We start from the raw sequence: 15,431 nt of genomic DNA on the forward strand, positions 1-15,431 counted from the left end.
TAGAATTTCTTAAGTTTCAACTTGTAAAAGGCTTTGTTATTATGAATTCTTTCTTCCCCCAGCAGATAGTTGAAAGATAAGTTACTATTGTATTTAGGATTCTATCCACTTATTTTGGAGCACAACTATGTTACTATGTACTGCCTCAAGCATTAATGAAATACAAAACTACATTCAGCTTCCCAGTAAACTATAATATAAATATTTTACCAGCACTTATTATTAGTTTGCCATTTCCTGCTGACAGCTATTCCAACTTTGCCAGCAGGCACTGGGTCTCACAATTGTATTATGTTTTGAACAAATAGCGACAAATAAAAATTCTCACAAAATAAATGAACAAGATTTCCTGGGAAAAAAAAAACCTCTTCCCATGTTAAATGAATATTTCTTTCAAACTCTGACACATAATATTATTTAATTTGCATATTGCACACTTCACTTTTACCAGAAAACAATTAAGTTAACGAGGAACTAAATAATGTGCACTCGGGGATAATTTAACAGTACTGGTTGTTCAATTTTAAGGTTTTGTTTTAGTTTTTTAACTTTTTGATACTCTAGAGCAGCCCACATCCTAAAATTTATGTTGATAATAAAGGACTCTGGTTTTCAAGCAATAGAGTTTAAAGACTAGCAAAGAATAAAAATAAATTTTCTAGAACCATAAGATGAAAAGGTTCACATAAAACTTTGCGTTTTTTCTATGCTCTCAAGGAATACCGTAAAACTTAGCAATTGATAAAATCCAAAGAAACTTAAAATATGTCTTGGCTTTAAACTGGTATAACCGTCTAAAGACCTTATATCAGTGGTAATCACTTACCTGCAAACGCCATCCACTCCTTGGTTCCACTCTTGCTTAATTATGCTCAGTTGGATAAAGCACCACCTTTGTTGAATCAAACCCTTAACCGACTCAACATTTGCCCACTTGCAGTTGAATGTGGCTGGAGAAAAAAATACAAAACAAAGCTGACTGATTCTCCTTTAATTTTGGGTCACTTTTCTCAAGCAACTCCTTAATACTGTCTAGCAATCATACTACATTTTCCTAGTTCACTCATAAGACTTTGATGATTATTTTAGATATTTCTCCTCACATCTCCAACACTTCCTTCCTCATCCTCATCCTAAGCCATTGATCATGACTTCTACTCCACTGAGAAAACTAAAGCAAACAGAAGGGACTTCCCATAAGCTCTTACCTCTACATCTATTGACTTAACTATACTTTTGAGCAAATTTACTTGAACTTTTATTACCATACTCCTAGAAAAAGCTATCCCCTACTTGTGTACTAGATCCTATCCCTCTCCCACCTACTCTACAATGTGAGTCTAGCAATTGCTCCTTCTCTTTCCTGCACCACCTATGTTTCCCTCCATACTGTATGGTCCACTTCAGCACATACATGTGCTATTTCTTACATTTCTGAAAAATTCACCTTTGTCTCCACTTTCCTTTCCAGCTCATTCCCTTTCCAATTTTTCTTCTTCTCTCATTCCTTTTAAAGCAAATCTCCTTGAAAAAGAAGTTTCTACATGTGGTTTCCAATTTTTTTCTCCCAATTCTTTAATCCACTCCACACAGATTTTTAGCACAAGAACTCCATTGAAACTGCTTTTATCAAGGTTATCTATGAACTTCATGTTGCCAAATCCAATTGTCAATTCTCAGGCCTCATCTTCCTTGAACTCTCACTAACATTTGACAAAATTAGTCACTATCTCCTTCTTAAAACACTTTCTTTATTTGCCTTCCAGGACAACAAACTTACAACGTTGTTATGTTTTATGATTGTTTTGTTTTCCTACCTCTGGATGTTCCATCTCAGATTTTTTGTTGTTTTCTCCCAATTTCCCTGACTTCTAAATGTTGCAGTGCCCCTAGGCTCAGTACTCACATCGATTCTCTTTTCTATTCTTAATAATTACTTTGATGAACTCATCCACTCTCAAGGCTTTAATTGCCATAGATATGCTAGTATATAAGTATATATTTCATATAATAATAATATAAAAATAGACCCATATATAGTATATAAACATATTTATATGTAAAATGTAATATGTAAATATATATAAACCTATTATATAAAAATAAACATTTAAATATAAGTGATCAGTTCAGATTTCTTTTGTGAATTTCATTGCTTACAGCCACCCACAAGATATCTCCACTTGCATGGCAAATACACATCCTAAGTTCAACATGTCCAAAAGTAACCTGGTTTCTCCCACAACCTGCTCTTCACCCAGTCTTTTCCTGTTCAGGTAAAGTCTATCCCATACTTTCAATCACACAACCCAAAATTACTTGGAACTGTCTTTGTCTGTTACGTTTCTTTCACATGCAACATCTAATTTGTCAGCAATTTATTTTGGTACTATTTTCAGATTGTACAAAATTCATCCACTTCTTGTCACACTTACCGCCACAACTTAGGTCCAAGCCACTCAACATATCTCACCTGGATTATTACAACAGTTTCTGCTTCTGCCCTTGTCTCTCTTTAGTTTTTATTCAATCAGTATTAAAGAAATGTTCAAATCTAACTTAAGTAATCTCATTTTTCTGTTCAATCTCCTACTATTTTTTAATTTTAGTCAGGCTACAAGCCAAAATCCTTACAAAGATATACAAGACCTTACATGACCTGTGCTCTTCTTTACCCTCTGACTTCATATCCATTTTACTCTCTTCCTCCATCACTCTGACTGGCCACTCTAGCCTCCTAACTGTTTCTCAAAGATACCAAAACTGCTCCTGTCACTGGACCTTTGCATTTCCTATTTCCTGTGCTAGGAAAACTTCCCCTCCCCCAGTCACACACATATACACATGGCTCACTCCTCACTTCCTTTACACGGATTTTAATGAGTCCTTCCCACACTACAACGATCAAACATTTCAACCTTTCGCCCATGCTTCCTATGACTCTTCCCTGCTTTATTTTTCTCCTTGCCATTTAATTTACGTATTACATATTTCACTTATCTATTTTGTTTATTGCTTGTCTTTCCCACTATAACGCAAGCTCCATGAAGTCAAGGATTTTGTCTTTTTCTTATTTTGTCTGTGATAAATCTCCAGTGCTCATAACATGGCCTAAGATAAGTTGGTAAGTATCTTTTTAATGAATAAATGGATGGATGAATGAATGAATGAATAAAGATTTGAGGAGGGCTGTGTAAAGAAAACATTTAATTAAATTTTAACTTTTTGTAGTTATTTACAAATTGTCTGGTGTCTGATGAATTGAGAAATAATAATTAATAACGTATTTTTCTTCTCAGATTCTTCTGGTCTATCCTGTCCACTCTGCCATGCACTAGTTAATTTCAAAGGCTCTGATATCAGGCATGTAATAATTTAATCTTCTTATATATCCTAGATTTTCAAGTTCAAAAAGGATGCTAGTTAGTGGCTATTTATAAGATTCATTATAGATAAATGAGAGTAACTTAAAATTACCTATCTTGGAATGTGTAAAATTACAATCAGAAGGAATGTGTGACGATCTCTTTTCCCTCTGGAGCTTCGTACCTTCTTTTCCCTTGGTCCAGTATAATTTTACTCCTTTGTCAACTTTTCAAACTCTGTCTTTGAAGTCTCAGCTTAGATGTCACTTTTTGATAAAGTCTTCTCTTAACCACTTCTATCTCTGCAGTATGGCTTAAGCGCCATACTTATCTCTATCATGACACCACACGTTGGTGAAAATATCTTCATGTTTCAATCTCTTATAATAGACTTTGGATTTATTAAAGGCAGGGCTTTTGTCTTATTTTGTTTTATATACATATCATACAATTCAGTGGCTGAGATAAGAACAACCATTTAATATGGGTCTACTCTGCTAGGCACTTCTGCCCTCCAGAGATGGGACTTAATCAGTTAAATACAGACTATTGAAAGAATGAAATGGGCTGTGTCTGCTTGGTTCATTGTTGCATTTTGTCCCTGTGCATAATAAGTATTTCATGTATTTCATAGTTAAATGAAGGGAATTCTATACAGTGAAATTAAGAATGAAAATGGGCACGCATATACACGTCATTGCTTTCTACTAACTGTAATGCTTAAGTCTCAAGATGGTTTCAAGAATCATCACCTGATAAATGCATTCTGTTAACATTGAACAAACATATCACACGGAACTAGGCTTTTGTTAGTTTCCTTCAAAAAATCTTAATTTTTTTTAGATTACTGTTTCATTCTAAAAGCCTGAGAATATCTTTCATGACGTAGTTGTATTTCTCTAGGACATTTTGAAGAAGATCCTTTTCCCAAAAGCCAATTTGCAAAAGGCTGATTTGTCAAGTTTGTTTCTTTTAACTCTTCAGTGTTGGTAGACAGTTTTTTTTGTCATTATAATAGCATTTTAGGAAATGTATTATTTCTCTCTATCTTAGCTCCCTATTTCATATGTAGACTAAGGGGCAGAGAGTGGAGGAGATAGAACAGAGAATGTGGAGAAACTGAGGGCACTCAAAAATTTTTTTCGTCAACTTCATATTATTTGCATAATATGAAAACAAGCATATTACTCAGTTGTAGGAATTGAATGTGCTCTTGTTTTATTCTCAAGTACAAGATAATTGCCAGGTGAATCAACATCCCTCCTCAAACCCATGCAAACACACACACATACGTAAACACAATTACTTCCCAAGGCTCTATTCTAAAAATACAATTAAACTTTAGGTTGGAAGAATATTCTGACCCACAGATTGAGGGAAAATGTCTGTAAATCACATATCTAATAATGAACATGTATCTGGAATATCTAAAGAACTCTTGCAACTCAACAAAAAAAGCAACCCAATTTAAGAATGGACAAAAGATTTCAGATGTTTCTTTAAAGGAGATATGCAAATGAGCAATAATCACATGAAAAGATCCCCAACGTCACTAATCATTAGAGAAGTGCAAATCAAAACCACAATGAGATATCACTTTACACCCATGAGGATGGCTAAAATAAAAAAGACAGACAATAACAAGTGCTGACAAAGATGTGGAGAAATTGGAACTCTCATACATTGCTGGTAGTCTTGTAAAATGGTGCAGCCACTTTGTAAAACAGTTAGGCAGTTCCTCAAAATGTTAAACATAGAGTTACCAGATGACCCAGAAGTTATACTCCTAGGTATATACTCTCCCCAAATAAAAACATATGTTCTATCAAAAACTTGTATACAAATATTCATAGTAGCATTATTTATGATAGCCAAAAGGTGGAAAAAACCCAAATTTCCATCTACAGATGAATGGATTAAAAAAATGTACTATACTCATACAAGAACATAATGTTATTTGGCAATAAAAATAAATGAAGTCCTGATATGTGCTACAACATGGGAGACTATTGAAAGCATTATGCTAAGTTAAAGAAACCTGTCACAAAAGACTACATATTGTATAATTCCATTTATAAGAACTATCTAAAATAGGTAAATCTAAGTAGGTTAGCTAAGTAGGTTCTTGGCTGCCAGGGGTTGGGGGAGAAGGGAATAGGGAGTGACTGATAATGAATGTGGGGTTTCCACCAAAATGTAGATAATTGTGGTAGCTGCACAATTCTGTGAATATAATAAAAACACTGAATTTTACACTTTGGAAGGATGAATTTTATGGTATGTAAATTATATCTCAATAAAGCTGTTAAAAAGCAATATTCTGTTGTTACATGTTTTTGACTATATAAATATTGTTCATAGCATAGGTGTTTCTTTCCTTTGATTTCATTAGCTATCTTATACAACTTTTTCTTTTTCCTAGAGTTTGGTTCATAATTACATTAATTAACATTTGTTTGTTATTTTTTATGTGACCATTGTAATTTCAGAGCCAATTTTCCACCAAAATTGTAAGACTTGATTCTCTATATTCAAACACATCAGGCAACACATTAATTTCCTTTCCTTTTATTATATCTCCTTGGATATGTCTATTCTTCTTATCTAAACCAAACGATCAGCAGTGTAGGCCTACTGCATAGAAATTTTCCTCAAAGAGTTACGATCCTCTTGGAAATTACCTTTGTCTCTTTCTTGAGTTTGATTCTCTGTTTGCTAGGTTGCTGAATTCCATTTCATCGGTGGAGTACATCTTTTAATAACTTCTTGAAAAAGGCTGCGTAGAAGGTAAACTTTTTTAGATATTACCTAAAAAGACTATATTCTACTCTCCCACTTGATTGATAGTCAGGTTGGAAATCATTTTCTTTCAGAATTTTGAAGTTATTTCTCCTCCGTTTTCCACTTTATATTGAGTGATGCAATTGAGTTGTTGAATCTTAATTGTGATTTTGACTGTTATTTTGTTTACTTGTTTATACTGTAAAATGTAAATCATGCTCCTAATTTCTCTAAGGCAAATTTTTTCATTCAACATGAAGTGGAACATTTCTACAATGATGAGGAATGGAGGATAGTTTAGAATCCATTTAATGGTCTAGACAACGTATATTCCTCAAGGAATTTATCCAATAAAAGTAATCTGATTTTTCTGAATTTTCCTAATTTTATTGAAATTTCCTTTGATACACATTGGATGACATTTTAATTCCACTTAAAACGGAAGTCAGATGGTAGTTAACACATAGTGATGAGTCATTGACTAGAATGAAATCCTCTTCTATAAAACTTTTTTCTTTAAAATTATGACAAAGTCATCCTATGGAGAAAGAACTCTTCAACCACCAAAGAAAAATGATCAAGAAACAGGAGACTAGAACAAATACTGTAAAGAGAAGGTAATTTTTGAACTGACAACTCATTTATTTATATTTACCAGATAATTACTTCATCTCCTGCAACACTTTGATTATGAAATAAAGGACGAAGAAAATAACTGGATTAATTCAGTCAAGAAAATTGTCAGTTTTTACTTAAATTGTTTCCAGAGGTTTTCAATTTAGGTGGGAGGTTGGGCAGGTGAAAAGATATTCTCTATCCTCTTGCCTTGGGAGGATGTCAGAATCTCAGAGATAGGAGTTGGAAATGTAGGGTTATGTGGTAAGGGGAGAAGGGACAAGCATTTATTTTGTAAGACGTCCCCCAACAGGATTCAGATATCCTTCCATCCTGGTTTAATCAATACAGGCTTGTATTTTCACTTTACAGTAGCCGCTTTGCCCAGTTTCTCAATTGCCTTTTATCTACCTAGCACTGCTTCTCCTCCTCTCCATTTTTGGAAGAGTAACTAATTGTAATAAAGTGAGACATTTTGTAGTGAAAAGGATACAGGTTTAATACCTTTACAACATTTCAAAAAGCAATACAATTAGCTAAGCACTTATGTTTTATTAGTAATAGCAAGCAAAATTAATAAGTAAATTCAACTAAAAATGATTATGCGTCAGAGTGTATGGTTTTTACATTGACATTTCACATAATCTGACTTTGCTTAGAAGAGAAATCACTCGGCTGTTAAAATTACTTTTAAAGAGCTGTCAAAATTGGAAAACCTGCTGTCAAAAATATGATGAGAAAAGTTTAAAAATGGTAAAGTATGTTGACTTAGACAAAAAATATTACCTTCATGGAGGAAAACTTGAATATTTATCAGTATCTTCAAAAGGGATGAGTTTTTCCTCTCTGAAATCGGACGTCCTTGTTTTAAAATTTATGTCCTGACACATATATTTTCACTCTAATAGCAACGTGAATGAAACCATTTATATTCATACCACAGTGAGAACATTGCTAGGTGCTAAAGAATGCTAAGATATTGATGTCATCTATGTTCCTTCTTATCTCTATTTTGTTTCATTTTTAATTGAAGAATTTTAACGCTTATCCCTATTTTTCAGCTTCTCTGACTTCTCAAACATGTATTTATCAAGTAAATACATTTTAACTAATAGAAGAATCCAAATCTATGTTTTCTGGAAAGTTTGGTGAGATTTTTATATTTTTATTTTGTTTATTCAAATTATAAGAAAGTAGTATTATCCCTCATATGTCAGATGCTCAGTTATTTACCATTGAGAGTTTGAATTCCAAAATGATTTAATTTTGAGACTTTAATCGTCACTTAAAGATTAATCCTTTTGTTGTTATCATAATATAATTTAAAAGGCATAAATATTTGAGTGTATTGGATTTGAAGATGGCTAGATTACTAAAACTAAAGCCTCGTTTAAACTCTTTCCATTTTACAATCAGCAAAACCTGTCAATAATTTAAAGCTCAAAAAGTTCAATTTCTCTTTGAAATAACGAGCCACTAGGATTCTTACAATGTGCTAAGCATTTAATTATCAATTCTTAATAAAAATGAATAAGGATTCATATATAGATAAATAAAATATGTGAATATGAAATAAAATACAAATTTTCCCCTGTTTTTTTTCTGTCTATACAAATAATGTAGGATTTAAAGTTGGTGTGCTAACTACTGTAGTGCCAACTTATTATTGTTGTGTGACCTTGGGTGTTGGCCTTCCTCTCATTTGATATGTAAAATTTTCAAGTAATTAAAGTCATCACCCATTTGGCACTTTCACAGAATTTTATGAGGATTAGTATACAAATGATTGTACTGCACTTTGTAAGTGTAAGTGTTTAAACAGCCCTGCTTTATTTTATAAAGTAGAAAAACAAATTAAAGATATAACTGTAATAGGGTGGATTATTTGAGCTAGAATTGTGGAAGAAAAAAATTTTTCCCGTAGAAAGAATAACTTAATACAATTGTCCATGTTTCATTGACTAAAGAATATCATTTTATGGTATTTACTATTTTATTGCTTATGCGAAATAAATTAGGGTTGGCTATTAGCTTTCCTAATATTTACATAACCTCATATTTTAATGCCACTAGATTTAATCATCAAAGTTTTAAAAATTGAATTTCACACATCACATATGTATCCTAAAACATAAACGATTAAGCAATAAAGGTTCTTACAAACATTGCCACAAATGAGATCAGTGCAATTTTATGGCATTGACTTGAAATGCTAGCATAATTTTAGGGGATGTTAACTGTATAGAAAATTAAGTGTGAAGCTTTCAAATTTAAACACATCTGAATCTGAATATATAAATCTTATTGTTCTCAGAACCATGTTGACATATCCTTATTACATACATGCATAAGAAGCTATAAACTTAGAACTCTAGCTGGTAATCCAAAATAAAGTATGTGTACATTGGAGAAAAGTTTGTGTTGCTATGGGAACTTTGGCTTTTGTTTACATTATTTTTGTATACATTGCAAACTATATTATGTGCCTTGGTTCACCTTAATGACTACCTTCATATATTGCTAATTATACTATTTTCCCTCATTCACTCTGACGATTAACTCCTTAAGGTTAATATTGCTCATCTTTATTGAGTTAGTTCATATTTTTCTTGAATACAGAAATATGAACTTACATTTACCTTCATTTGTGAAAATTGCATTATGCATGTCACCATCACCTGTTCATTACTTAAGTAAAAGGAGTTTTAGCTTTTATGAAATTTGCAAAATTACATTTACGAAAATTATAAGCTTGACCTTGTTTGCCTATAGGTACAACATATTTCAAATTGTAGAAAATAAAAATTTATGAACATTTTTTGCTTTGGATGTAAAAATACATAATTTTCTTATTTAAAATTTCCTGCAGTATTTTAAAAGAGGAAATCTAAGCTATTAAATATTGCTCACATTTTCAACGTATAGACAAAGACATAATGAAATATTCATTATGTGTATGCAGAATCCCCTCTGAGTTAGTAGGACTCTATAGAGCTAGTTAGTAAGTGAACATGTTGTATATATGTCTACAGAATAGATATTCAATCTCAAGCTTTTAGTTACCTTTCCACACTTTCCAATTAAACCAAAAATCAGAAAAATTTCAGAATGCTAACTATGCATGGGTTATTCTAATTAAGATAAACTGGGATTCATATCTTTGTTCAGAAATGGTCACTGGGTTCCTACTATGTGACAGATATGTGCTAAGTATGGGTATTCATGTTCAGATAGGTAAGCTCTCATGACGTTATAAATATGTAAAGAAGCAATTACAGTATAGTTTTTCAGATCCTGTATTTCATAAAATTTCTGTAAAAACTCTTAGATTTCTTTTTTTTGCCTTTAGGAGTATATTTATAGTGTCTGAGATGACGTATCAGGTGCTCTCTGAGATATAAAAGGTAAAGAAAATCCTCTCAAAATTGACAAAAGTAACAGGTAAAACATTTTTCACAACAGCATGAACCACACACTCAGAGATATGGGTTTTCTACAAATGACCTAATTCCTAGCCATTATGGCTACTTTTACAACATCATACAAATATGAATTAAGCTAAAGTGCACTATAATATTTGGTAGACTTCAGGACCAGTATCCTTAGTATACCACAAAACACGTTTCAATATCCCAAAGACGCAAGACTTGCAAGTAGCCATTTTAAATGTAACTAATCTACAGCTACAACATTCTACTCTTGATAGCACTTACCCTTTTGGAGAGTCTCCCAGTCTCCAAAGAATGAAAGCGAGAGTAGAATCAGTATAACACACACACAGAAGTTCATATTGTAAAGGCTATAAAGATTTGTAGTACAGTGAAAAGATGCCTCTGCTCCTTCACACTGCACACAAATCATGTGAATTGTGTTTCCTATCTCTTGTCATGTTCTGCTCTGTTGGTCAAATACTGAGCAACTCTGCTTCAACCAGAGGATCTGCAGGTTGAAGTCTGTCAAAAGGGAACCAATCAACAGCAAAATCTTTGAAATAGTCTAAGGCGGGCTCCAGTTGCCTTCAAGCATGTCCAGACAGATGAGTCCTAGACTGTTGTTGCAGTGATAGATTCTGGTGTGAAAAGTAACCTTTGGTGGCTTAAATGGATAATCAGATGAAAATGGTGGTATCCAGAAAAAAAACACCACCTTCCTACACAGAACCTGATGCACCAAGTATAGTCAATCTCCATTTATAAATGTTATCTCCTTTAGGCCCAGCACTGCGGTTAGCAAGAGGATCAAGGGAGATTTCACCTAGCTCCTTCTGAATTCTTTTCGTACTAGTGGATAATTTAGCAGTGGTCTTGCTAGAGAGTTTTATGTTTTTCTTCTGCTGAGTGGCAGGTTTTCTTTCTTCTTGTTCTTCAGGCTCTGGAGCAGCTGGGTGTCTGTGGTCAGATCTTTGCCTATCACTGGACATCATGGTGAAGTAGTTTCTTGGAAAATTTGACTGCTCACCTGGCCTGCTCATGCACTCTTACAGTGCAGGGGAGGGAGAGGGAAAAAACTCTTACTTAAGGAAATACAGATAGCTGGGGGTGGGAGGTGAGGAAGTGGGGGAATAAAGAAGTCAAGGAGGATTGGGCTGGGGAGTGTGGAACACTGAAAGTTGGAGAGGACTGTGCCCCTTAGAATTTTTTTTAAGGGTAGATTTTTTTTAAGGGTAAGGCTGTTGATGGTGTTTGGGGCCAAGTTGGTTTGGGTCAAAAGAGAAGGGTTTATGGAGATAAGTTTAACATATGATACTGGAGTGATGGATACACGACACTCTGCCATTGTCAAAACCCATAGAACTTTATAGCACAGGAGTAAGCTTCAATGTATGCAAATAAAAAAATCATTTAGAAGATTGGGAGATCCCAGAATGGAATGCATACTGTGAGAAAATAATCTAATTGTATGATGTGTACAAAACAACCTCACTGAAGGGATGGGGAGAAAAGTTCTGGCCTAAGTAAGTTTGGAAATGAGTAGAGTCTGTAAGACTAAAGGCAAAGGAACTACACATAAGCAGTGGACTTTAGTTAATATTTGTTTCCCATGGGGATATGGGTTAACAATTCTGAAGCCACTATGTAGATACACTAGAACTAAACAGTTAAGTAGATGGATGACAGATGGTGGGAGCCAAGTTTCTCACTGTTGGAGCTGGAGGATACAGACAAACAAGAAAAGCTAGGATGATTCATTTGGTAATGAGCAGAATAGAGTTGGAGACATCAGCACAAACTCAATTTTAGCTTAACATAGATTCAGATAAATACATATAGGAATATTTATAGACCTGTATATACAGAGGTTAACATACACCTATATATTTCCTTATTCTGTTAGACAAAAGGGCCTAGAAGCAAGGACACCTAGTAGCAACAAGCATACTTAGCACCCAGATCTCGGTTTCTAGAACCATTCTCCAATTAAAGGAACTAGGACCTCTTGGAGAAATGACTGATTCTAGGGCTATAGCAGGGAATATACAAGACGAGCCAGGAGAACTTGTAGTGTCAGAAAGTAAGGAAGTGCTCAAAGCGCACACACAGACACACACATGCACAATGATGGAAATATTTCACGGGGACACAGAAGCCAACTGAAAGAGCTCCCAATGGCCAAAGCTGGAATGGTTTGAGCAACAAAATAAAGTAGTATTGAATTATAACCCAAAGTATAAGATACATATCCATGAGTCCATACTGATATAAATAAATGTTTGAGTAAATAAACAAATGGGAGAGAAAAGACACATCTCCTGTGTAGTAGAATTCCAAATAATTTATGTAGATACTCTACCCTCAAAGAGACGGAGCATGACTCCTCACTTCTTAAGTGTGGGCTATGCATAGTGCCTTCCTTCCAAGGGGTATAATATGGAAAGGGAGAAAAAAGAGAAACTTTACAGCAGAGAAACCTGACAAACATTACCTGAGTCAGGTGATCAAGATTAATATCAACAACAACAAGTCATGTTGATAATATGTATTCTTGATCAGATGTGCTGAGAATGGCTCTTTAGCTCTGTGGTCTTCCTCTTCAAAACACATAACCTCAGCATAATCACGAGAAAACCATCAGGCAAATCCAAGAAGAGGGATGTTGAACAAAATACCTGACCAGTACTTCTTCAATCTGTCAGAATCACCAAAAACAAGGAAAGTCTGAGTAGCTGTCACAGCCAGAGGAGCCTAAGAAGACCTGACAACTAGATTAATACATCTTGGATGGAATTGTGAGGCAGAGAAGACCATTTGATAAACATTAAGGAAATCTGAATGAAATGTGGACTTTAGTTAATAATAGTGTATCAATATTTGTTCATTAATTGTGACAAATATACTCTACTAATTAAGATGTTTATAATAGGAGACACAGTGTGTGGTATATGGGAATTCTCTGTTCTACCTCTGAAACTTTTCAGTAATCTAAAACTATTCCAAAATAAAAAGTTTATTTAGACAAACCCGTACTGAAAAACCTACTGGATCCTGCATCCTACCAACAGTCTGAGTTTTCCAGCATTTATTTCCAGGGAACCTTCTAGTCTGCAGGTCTGGCTCAGTCCAAATCAACTCTCATCAAGGGTAAGGGGAATGTGAAACAGGCTAAGCTGACAGTTAGTTGCTGCATGTTTTCTTTCAAAAAATCTCTGGTGCTTTGTATCTGTCCTGTCCCTTCTGTTCTTCTCCTGTGGCTGCTTTATAACTTCTCGTTGCTTGTTACTTACTTGTCATCCATCATTTACCATTATCTGCATCTACAGCTCAATAGTGACTACTAGTGGATTGGAAGGCACCAAATGGTTAAACCCTCTCCATTTAAGTAGGCGCGTGCATGTGTATTGCCAATGTCTTATTTATTTGTCTCTTTCCTACCTTTCTCCATAACACCCCCTTCCATCAATTTTGAATATTTCGTTCTGATCTTCATCATCTCAGATTCACCAGAATTGTATCCCTCTATGCCTTGATATAAAACTTTATACAATAATTTATTAATCCTTGATACAAATGAGAAGAAATTTAGTGTGAGTACTCTATATCCCAGTTATTGTCTTAATGTTATATTTTTTAGTTTTATATTATTATAACTATATTATTTGCCACATTAATTCTTATATTATTTGCTACATACTTGTAAATGACATACTTAAACCAACTTTTTTTTTTTTGGTGAGGAAGATTGGCCCTTAGCTAACATCTGATGCCAATCTTTCTCTTTTTACTTGAGGAAGATTGTTGCAGTGCTAACTTGTTTGCCAATCTTCTTCTGTTTTGTATGTGGGGCACCACCATAGCATGGCTTAATAAGCATAAATCAACATTTTTAAAATTTTGAAGTAACTTCAAACTTACAAAATGTTGCAGGAATAGTACATACAGAAAACTCTTAGATATTCTTTTCCCAGATTTACTGATTTTTAAATTTTTAACATTTTACCATATTTGCTCTATTACCTCTGTTATCTCTCTCTCTCTATATATACATGATTTATTTTTCTAACCCATTTGAGAGTTGATTGAGTCTATGAATCCCTTTCCTCCTTTAAAACTTGAGTAAGATTTTTAAAAATTTGAGAGAACAGTAACTTACGTCAGGTAAATATCTATAAGATCCTGGAAGATATATGTCCATAATTTAGGAGACCAAGACACTTTTAAAAGAAGGAAATAAAACACTATAGCTTGAAGTTTAGAAGCTTCAGGAAGAAAGTCTATAATTGCAGTGTGACTCCCTAATAATAGTATTTTAGAGGACAAGTTTACAGCTACCTTTAGACAGTGTGAAAAAAGCTCACAAATAGTCTTCACCCAAGAGATGACATTGAATGGAGTGGGGCACCAAGAAAGACATGAGAACTTCAATGAGTCTAAGTATTACATCTATTTATATTTAAGGTGTTTATCGCTTTAAAATAATGTGATAAAAATTTAGCATAACAGGAAAATATGTCCTATTTTAGAAGTATGGCAAAGCAGGCTGTCCAATGCAAAATTGTGAGTGAGATAATTTGAAGCTGAGAAAACATAAATACAGTATGAGCCCACATACCATGAAAAGTTAACAAATAGGGAAGGGAAGCAGCGGGGGAAACCCCAGAGCATTTAATCTTATTTTATGGTGGCATTCATGTACTGAAAAGAGTGAAAGAACAGCCCCCACATTTCCAGAAATGAGTCAGTTTCATGTCTCAAGCTGATTATAAACCATTCAAGGGCGGCAGCCTCCCACAGCTGACTTTAACTGTGATTAGAACAGAGGATGGTCGCTAGTTTGGGCTTACCATATGTACCCTGAAGTCTCAAAGCCTGATCATCAGGTAAACTCAGAATTTTTTTAGGACCAAAAAATTGAGCTACAAGTAACTTTTCATTTACACAATCTGAAAAACACAGCTCATCAACAGGCCAGTTACGTATGCTTAAACCACGCTCCATACCATTCGGCATACATTTGGCACAGTGGACTGATTTTACAAGTTCAGGACCTCCATTTTAATTTTAAACTCTTTCCATTCTCCATTTCTATTCCCATCACAAAGAAAAATACTCCATTTGACGAACGTAAGTCATACTGTTTCACATAAACTCCCAGTCTTTTTGAGAATCAGAATTTTTATCAAGCAGTATGGATCCAGGACTCTATGGTCTAGAAGGGGAAAACACTTTCTAGTTA

The 15,431-nt window shown here is 34.1% G+C and overlaps 1 long non-coding RNA gene and 1 pseudogene across 2 annotated transcripts in view; both read right to left on the reverse strand.

Moving 5' to 3' along the window:
- LOC138925130 (uncharacterized) overlaps positions 1-15,431 on the reverse strand; it is a 258,015-nt gene that overhangs the window by 7,534 nt on the left and 235,050 nt on the right. For both annotated transcript variants that reach the window (XR_011440919.1, XR_011440920.1), the window contains one exon: positions 827-950. This is a non-coding gene — a long non-coding RNA (uncharacterized lncRNA). The remainder of the gene's footprint in view (positions 1-826; positions 951-15,431) is intronic.
- On the reverse strand, positions 10,637-11,181 carry LOC100054736 (ubiquitin-conjugating enzyme E2 E3 pseudogene; annotated as a pseudogene).

The sequence above is a fragment of the Equus caballus genome, chromosome 1 (assembly GCF_041296265.1).
Source record: "Equus caballus isolate H_3958 breed thoroughbred chromosome 1, TB-T2T, whole genome shotgun sequence".
NCBI classification, from domain to species: domain Eukaryota; kingdom Metazoa; phylum Chordata; class Mammalia; order Perissodactyla; family Equidae; genus Equus; species Equus caballus.